The 24,780-nt window shown below is 35.6% G+C and overlaps 1 protein-coding gene across 1 annotated transcript in view; it reads right to left on the bottom strand.

The window, feature by feature from the left end:
- Positions 1 to 669: 669 nt before the first annotated feature.
- The window catches only part of LOC123540073 (uncharacterized), a 417,984-nt gene continuing 393,873 nt past the window's right edge, over positions 670 to 24,780 (bottom strand). The window contains exon 3 of the mRNA XM_053526100.1: positions 670 to 778. The gene's annotated coding sequence lies outside the window, so the exon portion shown is untranslated. The remainder of the gene's footprint in view (positions 779 to 24,780) is intronic.

The following is a 24,780-nucleotide window of genomic DNA, read 5'->3' as shown; positions in this document are numbered from 1 at the left end:
TAACTCCAATAATTTAACCATACAAGTATTCTCCACGTAGGAAAGTTTTCATCTATTGTTCAATCAAAGATTTTTTTCACAAATATAAGAAACAAAAATAATTCCTAGTTTTAACTTTTTTTAACAAAATTATGAAAAATCCGCTACAGACTCAACAAGGTCTTCGTTTATACATAATTGATATTGAACGGTCATAAGTTCTTAATTTCATTGTACATTTACATTGTGTATGCCATAAAACGGCCATTTCCAGACATTTTAAAACTAAATGTCCTAAAAAAAATTAAACATTGTTAGCAATTAGCATCAAAACGAAACTAAATCAAGTTTTTTTTCTTAAAAACAGATGACCACGACAGCGCGCGTGACTACTTGAAACCGTTCCTCATACGTATATACATTTGTACAAAGCTTTAATTCAAAAGCGATTTGCGACAATTGAAATTAAGACATGTCCTTACTAACTAATTTAAGTCAAACAATATATTTGTCTCTGGTAATAAAAAGTAATAACTAAAAGCATTTTTCTCACAGACTTCTGGGTAACTACGATTATACCCCTGCAAGTTTTTGTTTTTTCCAATGGCAGGAAACAAGAGGTCATGCCAAGTATGTTATGGTGTGTGTAGGCAAGCCACCGGAAAGTTCTAGAAGCATTGCGGTAATTGTAATTCACGTATAATATGGCGATGTATACGTGCCTTGATACAGGAAGGACGTCTATGGTTTTGAGGTGTTGGGGGCGATCTTTTAACTGAAGTATAGAGGAAAACTGGACCTGAAAAAGACATTAAAAATTATAAAAATTAACGTTTTACTACCGTTTACTATCGTCTTGTGCGTATATGTAACAATTTTAAAGATCCTAATCAATTTCAAAATATAGTTTGGGCATTGCTTCACAAAAGCATTAGACAAGTTTAAGCATAGCTCGCATAAGACATTCAAATCCCGGACATGTTTAAGAACGTTGAAATATAAATACAAATCCGTAAATGTGGACAATCTTTACGTCGACATAATCGACAAAAGAATATTCAATCACGGACATGTTTAAGACATAAAACATACAACATCCGTATATGTGGAAAATTTCTTTACGTCGACATAAATCGACAAAAGATATAAAATCTACGGACATGTTTTAGAACTTTAAAAATATAACATACAATATGTGGGCAATATTACGTCGACATACGAAACATAACTTTGCTGGCATATTTTTAAATTCCGAGCCAGATGAACGTTTGAAATTCGACATTAAAACTTCGCGGAATGTCGAGCTATCCAGACATTTGACGTTCAACATTCAACTTTTACGTTTTTCAACGGCTCAGAATGTTTTTTTGTTTTTTTTCTATTTCCTTTAATTGTTTTCTCCAATACTTTCAAAGGTTGAATATTGATGCAATAACAGAATATTTATTCAATCCATTCTTTTTTATTACCCCCCTTTTATAGCTCTTACTGTCAAAGTTTATGTACAGAATTCAAAGTAGCATTTTTCTAACCATATAATTATGTATATCACCTGTTTGTACAGCTGTTGCATCTGATATCAATATGAAATTTTAAGCCTTATAGAACATTAAATATTAGTCACTAAATTTACTGTTTAAAAGTCTCGGTAGTCTACAAAATTACTTAAAAAGGCACCACAAATTATCTGTACAACATGTATTCTTTTGTGTTTCCATGATGGTAATTATACATGATTTGCATGAAAAATATAAAATATGCAAGAATTTAGTTTCAAATTTACAATGAGATATATTAGGCCAAGACGATGTGTTTAATGCCTTAAAATTTTATTGAATTTATTGTAGTAATATGTACATTAATCAGTGACCTTGACCTTTGATCAATTGACCTTGAAATGTTAAACAAGAGATATCATCTTCTGACCACAGGCAATTATCCTTTGAAATTTGACGCCTATAGGTTATAGTGTTTAAGACTCAACTGAGACTGAGAATGTCTTGTAAACACCGGCTCAGTTGTTTTCAGTGTCAAGGTCGCTGCTACCTTGACCTTTGATCTATTGATATTTAAAACGACTGGGGTCATTTACTGACCACAGGCAATCATTCTATGAAGTTTGAATTCTGTAGGCCAAAGTGTTTTTTCAGTTGTCGATGTGAAACCGTTTTCAGTCTCAAGGTCACTGTGACCTTGACCTTGGATCTTTGACCCTTAACACAACAGAGATCATTTAATGTATACATGCACATCCTATGAAGTCTGACGTCGTAGGTCAGTCTTTCTGGCAGTTAAAAAAGGTAAAACCATTTTCAGTTTCATGGTCACTGCGACCTTGACCTTTGACCCTATTGGACCTTAAAACAAAAGGGATCTTTTACATGCAATCACCTATCAAGTTTGGACGCCCGTAGGCCAAACCAACGTGAAACTGTTACCATTTTCAGTCTCTAGGTCATTGCGATTATGATAATTGGCCTATTAACCCTTTATACAACAGTGGTCATCTTCTGACCACTGGCAATCATCCTATAAAATCTGTCGCATGTAGATTAAAATCTTTCTCCAGTTATTGATCAGGATACGTTTTCAGCTAAGTTTACTGCGACTATACCTTTGACCTATTGACCCTTAAATCCACAGGGGGTCATCTACTGACCAGAGGCACTCATCCTTTAAAATTTGGCGTTGTAGGTTAAAATCTTTTTTCAGTTATTAATTGGGGATACGTTTTCAGTCTCAAAATGTCTGCGACCTTGACCTTTGCCCTATTGACCGGTAAAACAGGGTCATCTTCTGCCAAAGGCAATTATCCTATAAAGTTTGTCGATAAAGGTTAAAAAAATTCTGTTATTAATCAGGTTTCGTTTTCAGTCTTAAGGGTCACGCGACTTTGACCTTGACCTTTTAACCTATAAAACTACGGGGGTCATCATCTGACCACAGTCACTCTCCAAATAAAGTTTGGCGAATGTAGGTTAACATTTTTTTCAGTTTTTAATCAGGATACGTTTTCAGTCTAAAGTTTGACTGCGACCTTGACCTTTGACCTATCAACCCTTAAATCTACAGGGTCATTTTTTGACATTGGGCAATCATCCTATAAAGTTTGGCACAATTATCTTTTAAAAGGGTTGAATTCTTTTTTTCAGTTATAAGTCAGGATACGTTTTCAGTCTCAAGATGACTGTGACATTGACTTTGACCTACTGATCCTTAAAACTACAGGGTCATCTTCTGACCAACAGGCAATCATCCTATAAAGTTGGTGCATGCAGGTTAAAATCTTTTTTGGCTGTTAATCATGATACTTTTTCAGTCTATAGGTCACTGTGACCTTGACCTTTGACCTATTGACCGGTAAAACAACAGGGGTCATCTTCTGCCCCACAAGCATTACCCTTGGAAGTTTGACGCCTTTTAGGTTAAAATTTTTTTCAGACTCAACTGAGACTAAGAATGTTTTGTAAAAAACGGATCAGTTATCAAGGGGAAAACCCATGTTCAGTCTCAGGTCACTGCGACCTTGACCTTTGACCTATTGACCTTTAACACAATAGGGGTTATTTACTGACCACGATCAATCATCCTATTAAGTCTGACTTCTGTGGGCCAAAAGTATTTTTCAGTTATCGACTAAAATTAGTCTTCATCTCCAGGTCATTGTGACATTGACCTTTGACCTTTTGGCCCCTTAAATGACGGAGGTCATTAACTGGCCATAGACAATTATCCTATGAAGTCTGAGTCTGTTGACCAAACTCTTTTTAGTTATCCATGATAAAAGCGTGTAGTTTTCTTTTTCTTAATAGAAAGGGACGGACAGACAGACGGAGAACGGTCCGACTATTAGATACAGGCACGTTATGGTGCGGGAGTGGAGTAGGTTGGAGCTTATAAACTTTTAATATACTGCATTTCTCAAAATGTAACAAAATAACTATGGTCAATTGATGGCATACTCGATAAAGGAATTCTGTTCTCAAAGAAACATTTTTCACAAAGATGGCCCTTTTTACATGACGGGGCTCAATTCTATAAAACTGTTAAAACTATTAAATTAACTTTAGAATATAATAAATAAAAGCAAAAAAAAATAACTTACCTGTGTATTAATCCTTGTATAAGGAACATCCATTTTTTTTTCCCCCATTTCCAAAACATTGTTGTCACTATTTTAACACGCGTGTATTTATATACACAAATATATGTCATATGTCTAGCTGTGTGTAATATATTTTAAATGGAATGTTTACAAAATATTTACACTATCAGTCTGAGTTTATTTAGTAACTTAACTCTCAACTTTTGTTTCAAACACAAACTTCCAATCATACGGTATAACTCGGAGATTCTGAGATGAGTGTATAATATTGTTTAACGTGTTCAAACTCTGTTTCCGGTTCTATCTCACAACCCTCTATTGTTACTGTGACTTTGTGTGAAAGTTTCTCCACTACCTTAACGAGATCACGCAATGTTGAAGCAGACCTGTTTTCATTCCCCAGATAAACACTTTCAATATTCGCCATTTCAGGAGCAGCGAGACATTTCACCTAGATTTATTTCCCCCACAACTCCACGTTGTTTCACTTGACCCATTAACTTTCAATTGTGACACTTCAGGTATCTCGACCAATTCTAACTTCCTTAGATCTGAATGCTGACTAAAATCTAAACTGAAAGTACACGAACGCTCGTGCTCGGTACAGTCTAAGTGCCACAATCTAATCTCCGTCATTGTTTTTCTGTTTATAATATAATTCAGAAAGTCATTCAGTACATCGTGGCTCATCTCGAACGTGTCGATATAAATTGCGTGTAACAGAGAATTATTCTGTAATGTTTCCAACATTTCACGGCTCCAAGAACCACGTAGATCAGACGATAAAACAGTGACACATTTCGGCGACTTGTCCAACAGTACAGGAAGCTGTGCGTTTTCTCCTTTACCGTAGTAGTATATTTTATTGATCTGGAACAGTTCGTGCAATTCACAACAATCAATAATTTCACGTAAACTACGACCACTGTTTTCTGTGCTGATATTTATTGACGCAATGTTGCTTTTATTGTGACCCGCGAGCTGTGCTAAATATGAAAAGTATTTTTCTTCTTTACAATCTTCACTAAAGAAAAAATCTTGACAGAAAAGTTTGAGTTCCTTATCGCTCGTGTTTTCTTTCATACAAGTAATGTACATGTCTTGTATGTCTTTCAGAGGTTTACAGACCGAACGGAAAAAATCACCAGTCGTGGATCTGTATTCGCTCGTTATCTTATCCTCGCTAATGACTTTCATTAAATCCTTTGACATTGAGAAAAATATTGTTGCGTTTATTCCGCTGATGAAAACGAATCTTTCGACATAGCTAGAATTCGTGCAAAACAATGACAGAACGATTAACTTTAGTTCGTACTTCTTTCCCTTTATCCCAGCTAACACTGATATATAATGCTGCAAAAAAATTCTTGCACTGTTGCGTGTGAAAATTTATGTTTTTTGCATTTGCTTATTTATTTTCGTCTGGTCTTATCATGTGTAATTAATCCCTGAATGGCGACTTAACTGAAGCAAATTTTTTTTCACTCAAATATTTTTCTGCCACTGCCATGTCAAATACAAGATTTTGATCCTTCGTTTCATCGAATAATGTTTCAAATGCTAATCTTCCTAAGGCATTCAGAAGATTGTAGTGTTTCCTACAATGTTCATTTCTACTGATAACACTGTGGGATATCACTCTTGGTTGTTCGCATGACTGTTTCATGTCGGGATATTTTTCAAACGTTCGTTTCAGAAGAAGATTAGCTATTTGGGCAATATAACTCAGTTTTTAGATTTTCCTAGATCGTTTTATCACACCATAAACACAAAAGATACACCAGTAAGAGCGGAATAGTTTCCAAATCAGAATACCTCTTCACTGAAACAGCGCGGGTCAAACTCTTGAATATGTTTTTCTACGTCAGTTTCACCCCACAGTAATGATATCACACTCCTTTTTAAACTTCTAGCAGCGATTTACTAAGTCCGACAAGTTCTAACTTTCGTTCTATTTCACTTGCACGTATCTTACTAACGCCCAATTTCCACGGTCTAGTTGTTGTGAGAATTGTACATGTCCCCTAGCTTTCCTGCGTGAATGTCTCTTTTTGCGTGTGTGAATTTTCGTCAAACCATCCAATATTATCAGGCACCCTTTTTTTAGAAAGAAGGTTTCAAATCACTAGTTGAAATAGTGTGTGCTAGACCATTAATTATTTGTTTTTTGATCATCTCATCAAAGTCCCATTTTTCGGAACAATCACGTAAAGACAACAAAAACACAAAGTCAAAATTCGACATTGTACTAAGTCTTCCTTTTAAAATGTTTATTTTTCGTTTGGGATACAGTTTTTTGCCTTACACCACGTTAAAACGAGCCGTTTACTTAATGCTGGGTTTTCCAAACCCAGCATCCGCAAATAAGGTAAATTTTACGACATGGTTCATTTTTCTTGTAGAACACATCATGCAATGAGGGAACCTTTGATCTAGCTTCTTTGCCACCTCCACGCGCCCTCTGAATTTCCACTGACTCAACGTCTGGTATGACGTAGAACTCAAGGAGAGGCCCTGTCATTTTCCTCCCAAAAAAGGTGACAGTGGTAAGTAGGTACTCTTCTCTTTAGAGAAACCCAAACAAATCTTCCCTCAGTCTGAAATATAAAAAAGTCCATTGTTAAAAATATGTGAAACAGATCCATTTTCTAGAAGAACATTTATACAGTCAACCCAAATAGTTCTTACTTACATCATACAATGGGCTATGATAGATGTTTATATATTGAAATTTCAGCTTGTTGGTATTTTAACACAACTTATATGTGTATGAACAAACTGTATCTTGCTGAAATTGTCGGCCTAGCGGCATTGGCCTGAAACTGGCATCCTACCGGGATAAAATTAGCGGCCCGTTTGGGAGAATAGCTATAAATTAAATCCGCGACTAGCGACTGATTATAAAAAAGTTACAACTAAATATCTACTAGTTAAAAATCATTCTTACATGACCAGCAAATAACCTACATACATGTAGAGAAAAATCTGTCTCGGGTTATTCTGCGATATAGCACTCGCGTGCAATGACGTCATCCGATCAAGGTGCGTTGCACGGTAGTAAAAAGTATAGTTACCATTTTTTCTTACACTTTTGATACTATTATGTCGTGTTAGAATCGAAATAACAAGTTCCCAAGTGTGATTTATCGTAAAAAACCCCTTTTTTTTCGTTCTTATGCGAAATAATATATCACTCGGCCCACGGCCCTTCGTGATATATTTTTACGCATAAAAACCCCAAACTCGGGTTATTCTACGATAAACCACTTTTGGGAACTTATTTCTTAATTAAGGCTGATGTATTTCAGTTAACATAAAGAAGCCACGAAAGTTTAACATGACATTTTTGTTGTTGTTGTTTTTGTTTGTTTTTTATCTATTTGTTTTTTATTGTTTTTTGTTTGTTTTTGTTTTTTATAATTCCCCAATGTAAAATCTTCACTAACAGTCTGCGTTGCAACTTTTCAAAGTTCATTAACATTTTTTATGTTCTATCAAGTTTTTACGTTTTCCTTATATTTATCGTAATTTCTAAATTATTGCTTTATGTTTAAAAAGACAAAAGAATGCCGGAATGCGTGACAGACCGCTATAATGGAATTTTCAGAGTTACGAAAATTTTATTCTATGCGTTTCATTTACCATAAATAAACCATAAATATGATTGTTTCTTTTTAGTAATATGCATACTGTAACAGGAAGCCGTGCAAACGGGCAATGTAGGCCCTATATCTCTCTAAAACACAAAATGTGCTTTTTATGCTAATTTATCTTTTATGTGTGTATTCACAGTTTCTTTTATTTTATTCGTATTTTCTAAATCATTTTTTGGAAATAAATACATGAGCCTGGCAATCCGCTAGGCCACTGTAATTAAAAGTTTTGTGTTATGTACTTCATTGAGCAAAAATTATATCCACAAACTTGTATTTTTCTTAATTTGTTTGTATTAAGTTCACTCTCATATGCTGCGTTGAAACTTTAAAATACGATGCACATTGGGGTATGTTTTTCAACGATGGAGAGTTTGATTAAACCCTTTTCTCAAATATATACTCCGGAAAATAGAAAAGATACTTCGAGTGTTTTGTTTTTATGTGATTATTTGAAAGCTGTGAACTCGTACCAGTTTTCACAGCGAAAATTTGTTGGAAATAACAACTTTGATGACGATTGCGCGAATAGAAAACTTTCTAGAGTGTAGATTTCAACGAAACTTTAAACAATTTTTCATCAACATGTTTATTTCATAACGGTCAAATAAGGTGTATATTATGTCCATGTGCATATTTTTTAGTTTTTAGAAGCCGCATATCTCAAGCAGATCTAGATTTAATAGTATTCGCTGGATTTGGTTTTAGTGCGTCGGCCGAATTCACTGTCCTGGCCGAATCACTTAAACCTCATCATTGCGGATTAGAGCTCCATGTGAAGAAGCCATCCAGCTGGCTTACGGAAGGTTTTCTAAATCACATTTCTAACACCCAGTTTGTCAGTTTGTAAGAGCAATCTGTAGAAGATTGTTACTAAACAGTAAACTGAATCCTATTATTTTATTGTCCAAAATCATTTGCAAATGAGATGACTTATTCAAAACAAATATTCTGATTTCCAGTTGTGTAATCAACTGATTTCTAAAATTCGAATATTTATTTGTAACGAAACTTTAGTTATTTATAACAAACTGCTATAAAACTGTCGTAGCATGATATATATGTTCCACGTTATCAACTGCCCGAGTAAATAAAAAAAAAATATTATTTTAGGTTTGTACCAATCTTGCAGCAGACATTTAAATGACACTGTTTCAGTCACAATTCCGTGTCCTTTCACTACGCGAATAAGTTAAAATTCTTGCTATGTTGCTTCTCCCGTAAAATAAACATACCTTTACTCCAAATTTATTTGTTTTTTAAAAACAAAAATCCTTCTATAAATGTTTTTGCTCTGAATCTTCTGACTGATCACGCCATACCACGTCCCAAATGAAATAAACAGCAGATTTATAATAGCGACGCGTATCATGGTGTCAGAATCTATGGAAGCATACTAAGACAAGGAAAACAGAAAATTACTCCCTCAAGTCATGTGTACTATGTTAAAAGAAAGTTTAAATGTCTAATGAAAAAATATTTTCATTAACTTCCTACATTTGCGTTTAAAATCTCTTGTAAATTTATGATCTTATTAATATGATTTCGAAAACGTACGTAAAAAGATTTTAGCTTGTACATAGTCGCTTCCGTAAACTATAGGTTGTGTTTATGTTTGCATGCTGCACAGGGTTTTCCCGTGATATTTCTTCAGTGTTGATAAAGAAGTTATTGTAACAGTACCAAAGTCTGAAATATTTTGATTTTGCCAGGCCTGGGTACCACGAAGGGCCTGTGCCGAGTATGGTCGGGTCTGGCTAAGTCTACGAGAGCCGAATGCATCATTGAAGCTAGGCCAGGCACTTCTTAAACCTTACCCTGCCAAATTTCTATAATGAACTTATCCATCACTGGACAAAACATTAACGTTAAAAAATAGGAGTATTACAAAAAAAGATATTGAACAGACTAGCGAAAGTGCAGATCTTTTATCAAAACTGCACGGATTTTTGCAAAGGCAGAATCTATCGTGGTGCAGCATGATAAGGGTTAATGACACTTTTTAAAACATTTATCATTTTTTCTGTGAAATCAGCCAAAACGGGCTGTAAGTTTAGACAAATTTTATTCTATTTTTTTTATAGTTCCCCCATTGAGAGGAAAATCCAAAATGGAAAAGAAACACTCCTGTGAACTTCAGACCGGGATTATAATTCCAACATTTAAAAAAGTTAAAAACAACATATCTAAAAACATGGGCATATTACTTTCGTATTAGAATTATGCTTAACATCTACCAATATATCCGTATATGGCTCAGGTTGGTACCCGGGATGTAGAAACTCGAATAAAAGTCAAAATCTTACATAGTGTCAATATCTACTGAGATTCTGTACTTCCATGTATTACCTCTTCTGATAAACATGGCCAACTCAGGTACTCGAACATCGTGTTACTTTGTAGCCCGGGCCCACACTTAGTCGACGATGCATAAACTTGTACATGTTTTGGCTAAACAGAAATTCGCTGGGTCTAAAGCCCTTCCCGACATTTATAAAAAGCATTATTTTCTATGTTGGAGGCATACTTGTAGCTATATAATATATGACATGTCCTAACTTCTAGGGCTATCCTAGGTACTAAAACGTGGTCTCATCCGACAGTCAGGACATACACCTATACAACCATGTAGGATATTTGTATATTTCTTTGACACAAAAGCTCGAATCCGGTCGAAAATCTCTTAGCAATGGTCAAAATACGAAGGTAGAAGACAATACGGTGCGCAGCTCTTATTCGATCCTACATACCTGCACGACCATGTTTGATACATGTATATATCATAGTCATAGGGGTTCGAACCGAGTTTAAAGCCTTTCAAACATGGTCAAAACATTTCATCAAAACGACCTTGAGCGTTTATTCCCCGATAGAATTGAGTATAGCCGGATCACGCAGCTCGGTACGCTCTATATGTGATACCGGAACCGGAAGTGGAGTTTTACGGACTTGTTTACGGCGCTTCTTTGCATTATCGAAGTGGGTAATCTTCTTCATATGAAAAATTATGTACTAATTGTTCATAAATCTATCAACTGTTTGTTTCTCTATGATGTTTCTTTGACACTGAAGTTGTACCTTCTCGTTTTCGCATTGTTCGCTGTAATCCTAATTAGGAGGTGGTGTGAAATATAGATCCGTAAACGCCACCAGATTCTTTAATACATTTAATTATTAACCTTTCCGCAGCTGTAACGTAATCAATCGCATTAGCGTCTGATGGCCCTTTTATGCTACCGTATACCATACATATTGACGGGATGACCCCTGCGCGTGGCCCCTAACTATCGACCAATCCATAGGCGACTTTAGTTTTTAAGTTTGGCATTTTCTTTACTTCCGGAAATAGCTGAAGGTCGAGTGATGTCATTTTCTTTGATGTCAAAAACATACATATGCCTGGATAGATTGCATACAATTGTGAGGCTATCCCAAGGATATCTTGTTGTCCTCTGATTATTTTATGCCATGTATCATCGATGACTATGTTAGAATGAATTATTTGTATAAAATATTGTTTATATATTTGCAGTGTACACACTGAGTGTTTTAAATAAAAAAATCTTAATATTAATCTTATACACAGCAGCAAACAAAGAAAATGAATAAGATTAAAATATCTTCATAATTACAGTTGATATTGACTGGCACTTATAAATTTTCTCCAATATTTTCGGGTGTTTTCGTTTGTTTACGCAATATTCACATTCTAAAAATGAGCGGCGCCATGAGAAAACATACATAGTAGCTTTGCGACCAGCATGGATCCAAAACAGCCTGCGCATCCGCGCAGTCTGGTTAGGATCAATGATATTCGCTTTCAAAGCATTTTGCAATTAGAAAAAACGTAAGCGAACAGCAAGGATCATGACCAGACTGCGCGGATGCAAAGCTATTATGTTGGTTTTCTCATGGCGTGACTCAAATATATCTTTTTTTTTCTAATAAAATCTATTAAGTAAGCCAATGACACGGTGGTAAAGTAGAAAGTTTTACTGACTTTCACACACGTTACTACAGGTTCGAAGTAACTTCAGATCATTTTTTCAAAATTCTATAAAATGTAATTTCATCGACAATACTATTATTCTTACATTATTTTATATAACATATTTCACGGATTTGAAATGTTTTCTCTTGTAGAATTTATTTCTGGAAACGCTGGTAACAAGAGATTTGTCAGTTTTCAAAGCCTTATCGGGTTAGGCAATTACAATTACTCGGCAAATGTTATAACAGGAAAAACGTGCGTTGTCCCTTTATTATAACCTCACCGACAAAATGAAAGCATTTGTTATTTTTGTTGTCGAACTAAACTGCTGTCAAATACTGACAACTGAACACACACTATATCATAAAAATGAAATAAAAATAACAGTAGTTATAATAAGACAAACATTCATTGGACCATGATAGTTTAAGAAACGTCACTCTAAAATAAAATGGCAAAATGAGTGTATCCTGTTGCAAAGTACCTCTCTAGCAAGTAGCGCCATCTGCGTGATTAAGGTAATAGACACGTGATGACACTCGGCAATTGTCGCTCGATTCCGTATTCTCCGAATGCTATTTCGGCAACATTCGGCTGCTTACGTAGTTTATACGAGCAACCATCAGCAGAATGCCGACATTTCTTACTGATCATACGTTACTGTACGGAAATAACCTAGTGTAAGTACGGATCTATTGAATTTGCTAGCAACTTTACATTCGTCACGTACAAGACGAGCCTGTACGAAATTTTACAGCTGTAAAAGACCTGTAATTTTGTTCAAAATAACAGTCATGCTTATTCCAAATTTACACCTGTAGATTTTATATAACAACATTGATTTTACAGTTGTAGATTTCAATTTACAGCTGTCAAACGACTGTAAAACAGTTCGAAATATGCAAATGAGCTACACCTGTAAAAAAAGTTACAGCTGTAAAAATGAAAAAAGTTACAGCTGTAAAAATGCCCCAAAGTTACAGCTGTAGAAATATTATAGGTATTGAAAAAGAGAGCATTATTTTAAGGGACGAAAGTAGAGGTGCAAAAAGTTTTAGGATGAACTGCAATTCTCTAGATAAGGTAGCAATTACTATGAAAATGGCAAAATAAATGATCTAGTACATAAAGTATATGTGGTATGATTACAGTATAGCAACAACAAAATCTAAGGGTAGGATACAAAGTAGGACATATGCAGATCTTGTTTATAAAACTTTCTTTGTCAGTCATGAAAACATATGACAATCTTGTAATTATTTCTTTTAAACTTATCGGCTTCAAGTATAGAGTAAACTGTTACTGCATGTACTTATACATGTCCTTTTACAACTATAATAGACAATTAAACATCTGTACTTACTCTATACCGCTTTAAATTCCAAAATTTTACAAGATGTGATGTCCGTGTGAATTTCAGTTATATCCCGCCAAAATGCATTAAAGATGGCTGACAATACTCATGTTTCCCTCCAAAAATGTTACAGCTGTAAATTTGAGACATGACCATTTTACAGCTGTAACTTTCAACAGTAAAATTTTTACAGCTGTAAATTGAGACCTTCATATTTTACACCTGAAAATTTCAACTGTATTTTTGATCATTTTTCCACTTACAGGTCTTTTACAGATGTAATTTCAAAAAAAAAACAGGTCTTTTACAGACGTTTTACAGCTGTAAAACTGGTCCTTTTTTCGTACAGGAGGTCTTACCCTTGACATTGGATACCGTTCAGCAAGTTTGTATTGTCAGTTGGATTTCCGGAACAATCATTAGTAAACACAATGCGGATAATCACGTGACCTGGAGAGTTCCTTCAAAGTAAACATTTCTTTTTCCAATCTAAAATGTTCCTTTCATACTTATTAATTTATATATAGAAAAAAAATCGAAACTTAAACGTAATATGCCTTTCCGTGTGCTTCCTTTTGTTATGAATCCCTTTCGTTTTTTCCCCTGAAAGTCAAGTGTTTTGTATGTTGTACAATAGAAACGGAAAAATAGGTATTACAAATTAAACTTTCACTTTCTATTTGAACACACGCACACGCACACGCACACAGACACACGCACACACAAGGACAAATGAAGGAGAAAACAAACACAGGAACACAGTGGGACACCGCCTTAGAACGGTAAGTGACAAAGCCATCCCTGGGGAGTTTAAACCGGTTTATGGGGCACCTAACCTCACTCTTACCCCCACCATGTTCCAAAGTCAAAAGGCAGTGTAAATAAAAGTTATCCCCGTCAGGTAAAACCCTTACATACGTGAAGGCAACAGAAGACATGTATTGTGCTATTTTTTAACCTGTCAAATATGCATACATTATACGCTCTGTGCGTTCAATATTATAACATTCAGCCCATCTCTGGTGCTATTAGTACAATTACATGTCATATGGCGACATTCCAGCTTTGATGGTGGAGGAAGACCCCTGGTGCCCCTCCGTGCAATATTTCATCACGAGCGGACAGCTGGGCAGAACCACTGACCTTCCGTAAGTCAGCTGGATGACTTCCTCACATGAATAATTCAACGCCCTGAGTGAGGCTTGAACCCATATCGATGAGAGGCAAGTGATTTGAAGTCAGCGACCTTAACCACTCGGCCACAAAGTAAATTTTCGTTAAGTGTCTATAGTAAATATCATTATTAGTATTGTAAGTGAAGCACCTACTCGCTGTTCGTATCGATTGCTCAGAGGTTACAACACGACTTTTATGCGGGAAATTGCTTGTTCGAGCCCATAAGTGAGAACATTTTCTTATATTTTCATTTTTATTTATTTGCTTGTTTATATGTTTTAAATTACAAAGGGACACGTGAAAATCAAAATTCACGGGATTCACGAAAATATGTGTTTCGTACTGAAATTATAGCGATCGAACTGAATCATGAATAAACTTGTTTTAATTAATATCTATGAAATTGTAATACACGTATACTGAAATAAACCGTGAATAAAACTGATATTAAAGAAAAACAATTTAAATCAAAGGCCTGAAGGGCCTGAGTCGGCTAATGATTGATGTACTGACAGTATAGTCTACCAGTTTCAGTTTGTTTTTAGTTTTTTTCCCCAACTAAAGATTTTAGTTAAGTTGGTCTTCAGTTCGCAGTTCGCAGTTCGCATTTCGAATTGCGAACTGCAAACTGGTCTGCAGTTCGCAGTTTGCGATTCGAATTGCGAACTGCAAACTGGTCTGCAGTTCGCGATTCGAATTGCGAACTGTAAACTGGTCTGCACTTTACGATTCAAATGTCAACGTGCAGTCTGATCAACAATGTCCTGCATATTGCAGACAAGAATGCATTTCACAGTTGGTCTCAGTTCTCGTTTCGAACTGCGAACTGCAAACTGGTCTGCAGTTTGCGATTCGTGTTGCGAACTGCAAACTAGTCTGCAGTTTAAGATTCAAATTTCAAAGTGTGCAGTCTGATCAGCACTGCCCGGCAAATTGTAGACAAGAATGCATTTCACATTTAGTTTGAAGTTAGCAGTTCGCGTTTCGAATTGCGAACTGCAAACTGGTCTGCAGTTCGGGATTCGAACTGCAAACTGTAAACTGGTCTGCGCTTTACGATTCAAATGTCAACGTGCAGCCTGATCAACACTGTCCTGCGCATTGCAGACAAGAATGCATTTCACAGTTGGTCTGCAGTTCGCATTTCGAATTGCGAACTGTAAACTGGTCTGCAGTTCGCGATTCAAATTCGAACTGCAAACTGGTCTGCAGTTCGCGATTCGAATTGCAAACTGTAAACTGGTTTGCTCTTTACGATTCAAATGTCAACATGCAGTCTGATCAACACTGTCCTGCGCATTGCAGACAAGAATGCATTTCACATGGTCTGCCAGTTCCGCGTTCGAATTGCGAACTGCAAACTGGTCTGCAATTCGCGATTCGAATTCGAACTGCAAACTGGTCTGCAGTTTGAGATTCATATTGCGAACTGTAAACTGGGCTGCAGTTTACAATTGAAATTTCAAAGTGCAGTCTGATCAGCACTGTCCAGCACATTGCGGACAAGAATGCATTTCATAATTAGTCTGCAGTTTGCATTTCGCGTTTCCAACTGCGAACTGCAAACTGGTCCGCAGTTCGCGTTCCGAATTGCAAACTGCAATCTTGTCTGCTGATTACAATAAAAATTTCAAAGTGCAGTCTGATCAGCACTTTCTTACGCATTGCGGACAAGAATGCATTTCACAGTTGGTCTATAGTTCGCAGGTTGTGTTTCCAGTTGCGAACTAATACAGATGGATAACTCTAGTTACCCTAAACGGTGTTATTTTATGCTAAAATCTTTAGATAACGTAGGTAGAATCACCTGGGCTACTCAGGTCAAACACTTGTTATTTTTGTATGGTTTGATTATGTTTGGGTTACTCATGATGTTGGAAATATTGACTACTTCGTTAGTATTTTTCGTCAAAGACTCATAGATTGTCATAAACAAAACTGGAAAGAGTCTATCGAAGAATCAAGTAGATGTCACCATTCTAGCATAAAACTGCTGTTATTGTCACATTTCGGGGGTGTTTTAACAGGAGAGAAAACGTGTGTTAACAGAGAGATTCTCGCGCTCACGTGCTGTTATAACACCTTTTTATATATACGAGTTCCGTTGCAAAGCGTAAACGTCATTCGGCCCCAAAACGGATAATTCAAAACGAAATGACGTCAACGTAAAAAAACAGCTCAGACATTTCCGCGCATTTCATGGAAATTTAATGACGTTGAGGTAGGATGTTTTCATTTATTAGTATTTTTTCCGCGTTTTATGCTAGAATAGCGTTAGCGCATGTTCATTTCGAGTTATAACATCTGCAGAATCCCTCGGCATACGTTGGTACCCTCGCCCTACGGGTTCGGGCGCCAACCAATCCCTCGGGATTCTGCAGACGTTATAACACGAAAAAACATGCGTTATCCCTACATTATAAACATTTTAAAACTTTATTAAATACAGTACGTTACCTTACAATAAATTTGCCATTTAAATACAGACTAGCAATGTCAAAATTTCGTTGTTCAAGCCAAAAGCTGCATGTTGAAACTGGTAGGCACAACAATACACCTTTTGAATCTCGTATCTTCGTATCTGTCAATTTTGTTATAATAGAAGTAACACTAGTATTGTTGAATGTGAATATCATGCTTTTTTTTCAATGTGAGAAATTTAGTGAGATCCGTAATCAGTATCTTCTTAATTGGTATTCATCTGACAGAAGTATACAAAGTTTTTATAACATACTTAGCTCTGATAATGAAAAGGTGTTATGTTTGACCTGTTAAATATGATATTCAGCAGCCTATGTTTACTAGTCGACTGTGTGCTGAACCTATGAATACGTATTTTAACTTATCCGATTGTATATGTATACATTTTGTGGGATCACAACTGTTTATATATTTACTTACTATATATTATGTAGTGTATTTTGGGCCGGAGGCCTTTGTTACATTTCATAAACTTTTGACTTGACTTGACTTGACTGTCCAGCGCATTGCGGACAAGAATGCATTTCATAATTAGTCTGCAGTTCGCATTTCGCGTTTCCAACTGCAAACTGCAAACTGGTCCGCAGTTCGCGTTCCGAATTGCAAACTGCAATCTGGTCGGCTGATTTCCCCCAACAACAAAATAATATTTTCCTGTCAGAAGTTCATGTAAACATGTTATTATATACTGTCATTATGTTTAATCCCCATATTGTATAATTACTTGGGTGTAATAAAGATCATGTTCTGTTCTGTTCTGTTCTGATTACAATAAAAATTTCAAAGTGCAGTCTGATCAGCACTTTCTTGCGCATTTCACAGTTGGTCTATAGTTCGCAGTTTGTGTTTCGAATTGTGAACTGCAAACTGGTCTGTAGTTCGCAGTTCGCGTTTCGAATTGCGAACTGCAAACTGGTCTGCAGTTCGCAGTTCGCGATTCGAATTGCGAATTGCAAACTGGTCTGCAGTTCGCGATTCGAATTCGAACTGCAAACTGGTCTGCAGTTCGCGATTCGTATTGCAAACTGTAAACTGGGCTACAATTTACGATTCAAATTTCAAGTGCAGTCTGATCAGCACTGTCCAGCGCATTGCGGACAAGAATGCTTTTCATAATTAGTCTGCAGTTCGCATTTCGCGTTTCCAACTGCGAAATGCAAACTGGTCCGCAGTTCGCGTTCCAAATTGCAAACTGCAATCTTGTCTGCTGATTACAATAACAATTTCAAAGTGCAGTCTGATCAGCACTTTCTTGCGCATAGCAGACAAGCATGCATTTCACAGTTGGGCTATAGTTCTCAGTTTGTGTTTCAAATTGCGAACTGCAAACTGGTCTGCAGTTCGCGTTTCGAATTGCGAACTGTAAACTGGTCTGCGGTTCAAGATTCAAAATAAAAATATATTTGAACGTTACTCTTATGCTTTTAAGTAATAGGTCAGTATTTGCTAAATATAAAATTTTGAGCCGTGCCATGAGAAAATCAACATAGTAGGTTTGCGACCAGTAGGCTTTAAAAGTGAACAGCATGGATCCTGACCAGACTGCGCGGATGCGCAAGCTGGTCTGGATCCATGCTGGTCGCAAACCCACTATGTTGATTTTCTCATGGCACGGCTCATTAATGTTAATGGTCTGCACTTCCTCCCTCTTCAGTAGAACTGCAAAGTGCCGGCAAGTCTGCGGCTCCTAGTTTTCGATTCGAACTACAATCTGCAAACTGGTCTGCAGTTCTCAGTTCACGATTCGAACTGCGAACTGCAAACTGGTCTGCATTTCAAGATTCAAAATGAAAATGAATTTGAAGGTTACTCTTATACTTTAAAGTAACAGGCAAGTGTTTGCTAAACATAAATGTGAAAAGTCTGCACTTCCTCCCTCTCCATTAGAACTGCAGACAAGAATGCATTTCACAGTTGGTCTACAGTTCGCAGTTTGCGTTTAGAATTGTGAACTGCAAACTGGTCCGCAGTTCGCAGTTCGCCTTTCGAATTGCAAACTGGCCTGCAGTTCGCACAGTTCGCGATTCGAATTGCGAACTGCAAACTGGTCCGCTGTTCGCAGTTCGCCTTTCGAATTGCGAACTGCAAACTGGCCTGCAGTTCGCAGTTCGCGATTCGAATTGCGAACTGCAAAATGGTCTGCAGTTCGCGATTCAAATTCGAACTGAAAACTGGTATTTAGTTCGAGATTCGTATTGAGAACTGTACACTGTGCTGCAGTTTACGATTCTAATATCAAAGTGCAGTCTGATCAGCACTGTCCAGCAAAATGTAGACAAGAATGCATTTCACAGTTGGTCTGCAGTTTGCAGTTTTCAGTTCACGTTTTCAAATGCGATCTGCAAACTGGAAAAGTAAAGAAGAAATGAAAAATCTTGAAATGGAGCTACGTACTCTATCTTGCAGAATTTTTTTCCAATGAATTTAGTAACATTTTTATGGAGGAGCCGCCCATATCAATTACTGGTGACGAATATAGATAAGCTTAAATATAAACAATGAAAACATGTAGAAGTTATAGCATGTTTGTCACGGGATGTAACATTTCATGTTCTTTAAACTTAATAGTGACGTGCACCGCGCATAGCGGGGAAACTAATACTTTTCCCTGGCGGTATCGTCTGCTGTTTAATTGAATTGGATATCCTCGACAATGAACGTGTTATTACGAATATTAACGGAGATGTCCGAGGCACTTCATCCTTGCCCGTACAGTCTTTGTGAATTCTTGTCATGTAGGTTACATTCTACCAATTCAATTCCTTATTTATTTCATATTAATAACAAAACATTCAGACCTCATTTTCAGCACTTTAGAGCATTTCAATGATATGAAAACCATATATGGTCATTTAGTATAACATGTCTTCTTATCAAAAATATAAAAATATTGACATGTTTTATGTTGTATATAAGAAAAATAATCTGTTCTGAGAAACATCACCCTCTAAAAATGCCCCCATGAAAACGAATGTCAGATGGTTTGACCCCTTGACAGTTTGACCCCTTAATTTTTTTTACCAAAGATGACACCTTGACCCCTTAGTGACACTTTGACCCCTATTTTCAGTGACATCTTGACCCCTACTTTTTTTTTATTTGACACTTTGACCCCTTAGATTTTTTGTGGCTAGGGGTATATTTTTCTGCAGTTTAATTTCTTAATGTGCATGTAAGTCATTGATAAAAGCTGTATTGATGGACTTGTACAAGTTCTAGGCTATGAGTAGGTGACAAAGTATGGTTTATGAGTGTTGGTTTATGAGTGTTGGTATTATTAACAATGATGTTTCACAAACGTTTGCAGATATCTAAGAAATTATTTAGATGAAATTACTAATCATGTTAGTAATTAGATATAAATAACTTCATTTACTAATTGAAATAATAAAATAACTCTCTGTTCGAAACTTCTCATTTACTGGTATACTACTTTATTCATAAATGTACATTTTTATAAATAAATACAAGTAACGCTAAACTATTTACATGAAACAGAAAACATAAATATAAAACATTATACAAAAGACAGAAGACTGTAAAACATAAAAATCAAACAAAAGACAACAAAGACACAAATAAGAAAAATACATCACATAAAACATAAAATACATTGAATAAGTACACTTTATACACAATTTACATGAAACAGACAATATAAATATTAAACATTATACAAAAGACAGAATACTGTAAAACAGAAAAGTCAAACAAAAGACAACAAAGACACAAATAAGAAAAATACATCACATAAAACATAAAATACATTGAATAAGTACACTTTATACACTATTTACATGAAACAGACAACATAAATATTAAACATTATACAAAAGACAACAAAGACACAAATAAGAAAAATACATCACATAAAACATAATACACTTTGTACACTATTTACATGATGAGCACTGGTCAGTCTATTATTAAGCACTGGCACTGTTTTTTTCAATTTAATTGAGTTTTAGATTTACATACGGCCGTAGATCTCACCAACCCGGGCAAGAAAGTCTTCACACATAATGTCACGGTCATCGTACTTGTCCCAAAGCTCGCCAATACGATTGTCCATTGACACATACACTTGACGACGGTTTCTGATCACTGCCTGTTGAGAGACAAGAGCAACAGTGATTGATACCAACTTTCCTTCCTGATGAAGAAGTGGAACTAGCACGTAGAATGGGAGCGTGCTGCGTCCAGCTTTCTGGTTGAGGCGCCGGTGCAAACCCTCACCGTCGTTGTTTGTGCGTACAGGCTGCCTGTAGACACTCTACTTGTCGCCTGTCCACAAACTTGAGCACAACCACTGGTCCCAGACGTATTGGAAGAAATCCCGCACTGGCTGCGAGCTGGTCATGGCGCGGTCCCTCAGACGTTGGAACGCTCACTCGATGTCCCGACCCGGTAGAAAAGGAAGAGCAAGTAGCTTGCTTATCAGCTGATGAACGGTTGTCCTGTCCTGGTAAGTTTTGGCGAGACCGTGCTCCTTCAAATGACGAATGATGGACTGTATCAAAGAAGTTGTATCAGTATATAAATGTGTGTAAGGTTAATGAATTATTATGATTAATTAAATCACTTTGTTTTGCTCACATTTTCTGTAAAGTTAATTCACTATCTTCGAACTTTTAAACATATTCAACTTAGATAAAAAAAAACATTTTGATTTTAAGGAATTTTCATAAAAAATTAGCCTGATAACCTTTAACACCATACATTTCAATTAATATACAGTACCTACTAGTTACATGTTGTGAAGGTGAGACCCCATTAGGTAACATGTTTATTGTATTGTACCTAGATTAGAATAATTAGGGGCACACTTCAGTTTACAGTGCAGTGTAATCCAATTATCACACCTCAGTAAGTTTTTAATCCAATCACCACCCTATTGATGGAGTTCAAGTATGCCTTTAAACAATAAATTAAATGATAGATAAATTTGATAATCTGTTTAAGAATAATTGTAATTGATGTTATTTTTGAATAATTTTATGTTTGAAATTAGTTTAATATTGAAATATCATTTTTATGAAAATACATTGAAAAATTGATAAACGTGAAATAAAATGCTATTATAATAAGTGTTAGCCTTTAATTGCTCAATCTTATTAGTGAAATTTTACACTCCACAAAATATATATTCGTTTTCATTAATAAATCAACAAACACATCCTTGATATTCTTCTATTCTGACTGCAATAACTACAATACTATTATACTTATAAATCTTATAAAATCATTTTGCATATATTTATCACTGACATTTTTTAATGCAACAAAACATGTTATAATGTACAATTATATAAACACTGCTTTGTGTGATAAAATATGTCCTTGGGTTGTCCAACAACTCTTATAATATTTATAGCTTAGTGGAAAATAATTGCATTTATTCCAACATCTTATCAAACATAGCCAAATATGTGTAATTCCGACAAACATCTCAAATTAATAAGTCAGATTCAATTTATTATGAGTAAACAGAACATTTTACACTTACCTGACTGACATGTTCTATGAGTCCATCTTTCACACTCGTCACAGGAAATCCTGATTCTCTGTTATATACTTCCTCTTACTACTTCCAAATTAGCCCACTTACATAAAATTGAAATCAATGATTTCTTTGATTCTAAGTCATTCTATATTTTAATACAGCATTTATACTTACCATTATATCATTATCGCCTTTTTACATATTCTTTGATGTGTCTTGTGATGTCAAAATCTTCCAATAATGTGATTAAAATTGTATTATTTTCTGATGTCTGTTCCTTTTAAAACACTAAAATAATGTTAAATATTTGAGCCAGAATATCTGTCAATATTCAACAAAAACTGTAAAAGCTAACTATAAATACTGCACATTGACATATAACATGTAAATTTTTCACTTAAACCAAGCAAATAAAAAAAAAAATTAGGGGTCAAAGTGTCACTATGAAAAAATTGAAAATAGGGGACAAAGTGTCAAGGGGTCAAGGTGTCATCTTATTTTATTAGGGGTCAAAATGTCAAGGGGTCAAAACGTCTTGCTACCATGAAAACAGCCGTTTAGCAATTACGCGTAGGTAGACATTTTTCGCAAAGAATAAAACTTATTCCAGGAAATTTACAATGAAAATGGTCTAGATCTATTCTCAATACAATAAGCAATAAACATGAGCCAAAAATTTAACTGTCACCTCCTCATGTCACTCATTATACCAGACTTCATCCATAGCATGGAACTACATTTTGGACTACTTCACATGTAACACTGAGTAGTCATTTCCGGTTATTAATAAAACCCGGGCCGGCCCGGCCCGGCCTTAACCACGGAAATAGCCGATTCCGATTGTACGGAAACCACCGGAAACTTACGGACGGAAGGCTAATATAATTACGAATGGTGATACCGTCATCTTTATCAAGGCAATTATGTGTATTTTATTTCATTATTACAAAAGTAGAAGCAAAGTATTTAATATTGATGATACGTATGTTTGATGAAGTATTGCACTTGACATTAGCAAAGACCTAAAATAACAAGATATTTGAATCACACTCAGTCAAAGAAGTAATACGTTCGGCAGTCGATGTGTCATTTTGTGTACCGGACAGACACGAGATAGCAGTTTGCAGGATACTTTCAACAGAACTGGACAGGCTAGTTAAATGTACGTCGTTATTTCACACCTAACGATGTGACACTAGGTTGTGTAGTAAGGCGAAGGGGTCTATACCGTGCACTGGAAGTATTTATAAAAATTTGGTTGCCCGACCAAGATAGCGTTTTGCATATTAAGTATTAATTTAATGAAAATATCTTGTCTTAGGGAACATATGAATATAAACACTCTTATATTATGGTTGTCAAAGATTTGCATTGATAAGTACACATTTTGCGAAAATTAACTAGGAATGTAAGTTTATGAAATTATTATTGTACTCCTTCTGCCTATCTCGGTTGCGCAATCAAGATAGATCGAAAATAGATGAACTACGAAGCTTTGCGCTGTTTTCATACTTGCCATTTGTGTCAGGTTGTTGAAGTATTCAAATTTGAATATAAAACTAAATAAACTAATAAATTATCTCAACATCTAAAAACATAGTCCACTTTTTACATTTTTTCATATTAAAGGGAGGCAATTACAAAATTTCATAAAAATATCAAAGTAAACATTTCCAGAAGAGGTATAACTCTATGTAATAGGTCTTTGTTCCTGAAATACAAGAAAACTGAAAAAAAAATCATAAAATGTTGCTCAAATGATAAATCATATGATTTAGCTTTAAAACAAAACCGGTGATTTTGTATGGAGATAATACCCGGAGTTACAGTAAGTTGTAGAAAGAATGAACTGGAGTATAAAATATGAAAGATCGGTCGCAAAGTTTCGAACCCGGACCCCCCCCCCCCCCCCCCCCCACACACAACAACCGACCGAAATATGTCCGCTCAGTCTTTTTAAAACAAAACAATAAAAAAAGGTAAATATCTAATACGGATAAATGGGAGGGTAGTGATAGCAATGAACTTTCATGTTTTAACAATTTACTGCTAACGTTATTTTTGTTTTTATATTATTTAATTTTTGATTTCTCTTTCTTTTATATTTGAAATAAAACTAGCATATCTTTTTAACACAGAATTAAAAAAAAAACAACCGGTCCGGTCGGACTACGAACTATGCTTTTGCTATATGCTTATACAACTATTCACACAATGTTAATGTTTTTGTTTTTAAAATGAACATTTTAAAGCATGGATTACAAATGTGTGCAATTCAGATATTAAATTATTATACACCACACAATGTCCAATGTACTTTTCCCATTAGTTTAACTTGAATAATATATCATAAGCGTTTTTATATCTCGTGCGCAAAATCGTTATTTTCAATTTCTGCGCATGTGATATTATACAATAATTGCCTTTTGGTGAGGTCGATATGAGCCGCGCCATGAGAAAACCAACATCCGCCCAGTCTGGTCAGGATCCATGCTGTTTGCTAACGGTTTCTCTAATCGCAATAGGGAGCGGTGGTCT

Source organism: Mercenaria mercenaria, chromosome 16 (assembly GCF_021730395.1).
Source record: "Mercenaria mercenaria strain notata chromosome 16, MADL_Memer_1, whole genome shotgun sequence".
NCBI lineage: Eukaryota > Metazoa > Mollusca > Bivalvia > Venerida > Veneridae > Mercenaria > Mercenaria mercenaria.
This window is presented reverse-complemented; position numbering and strand designations above follow the sequence as displayed.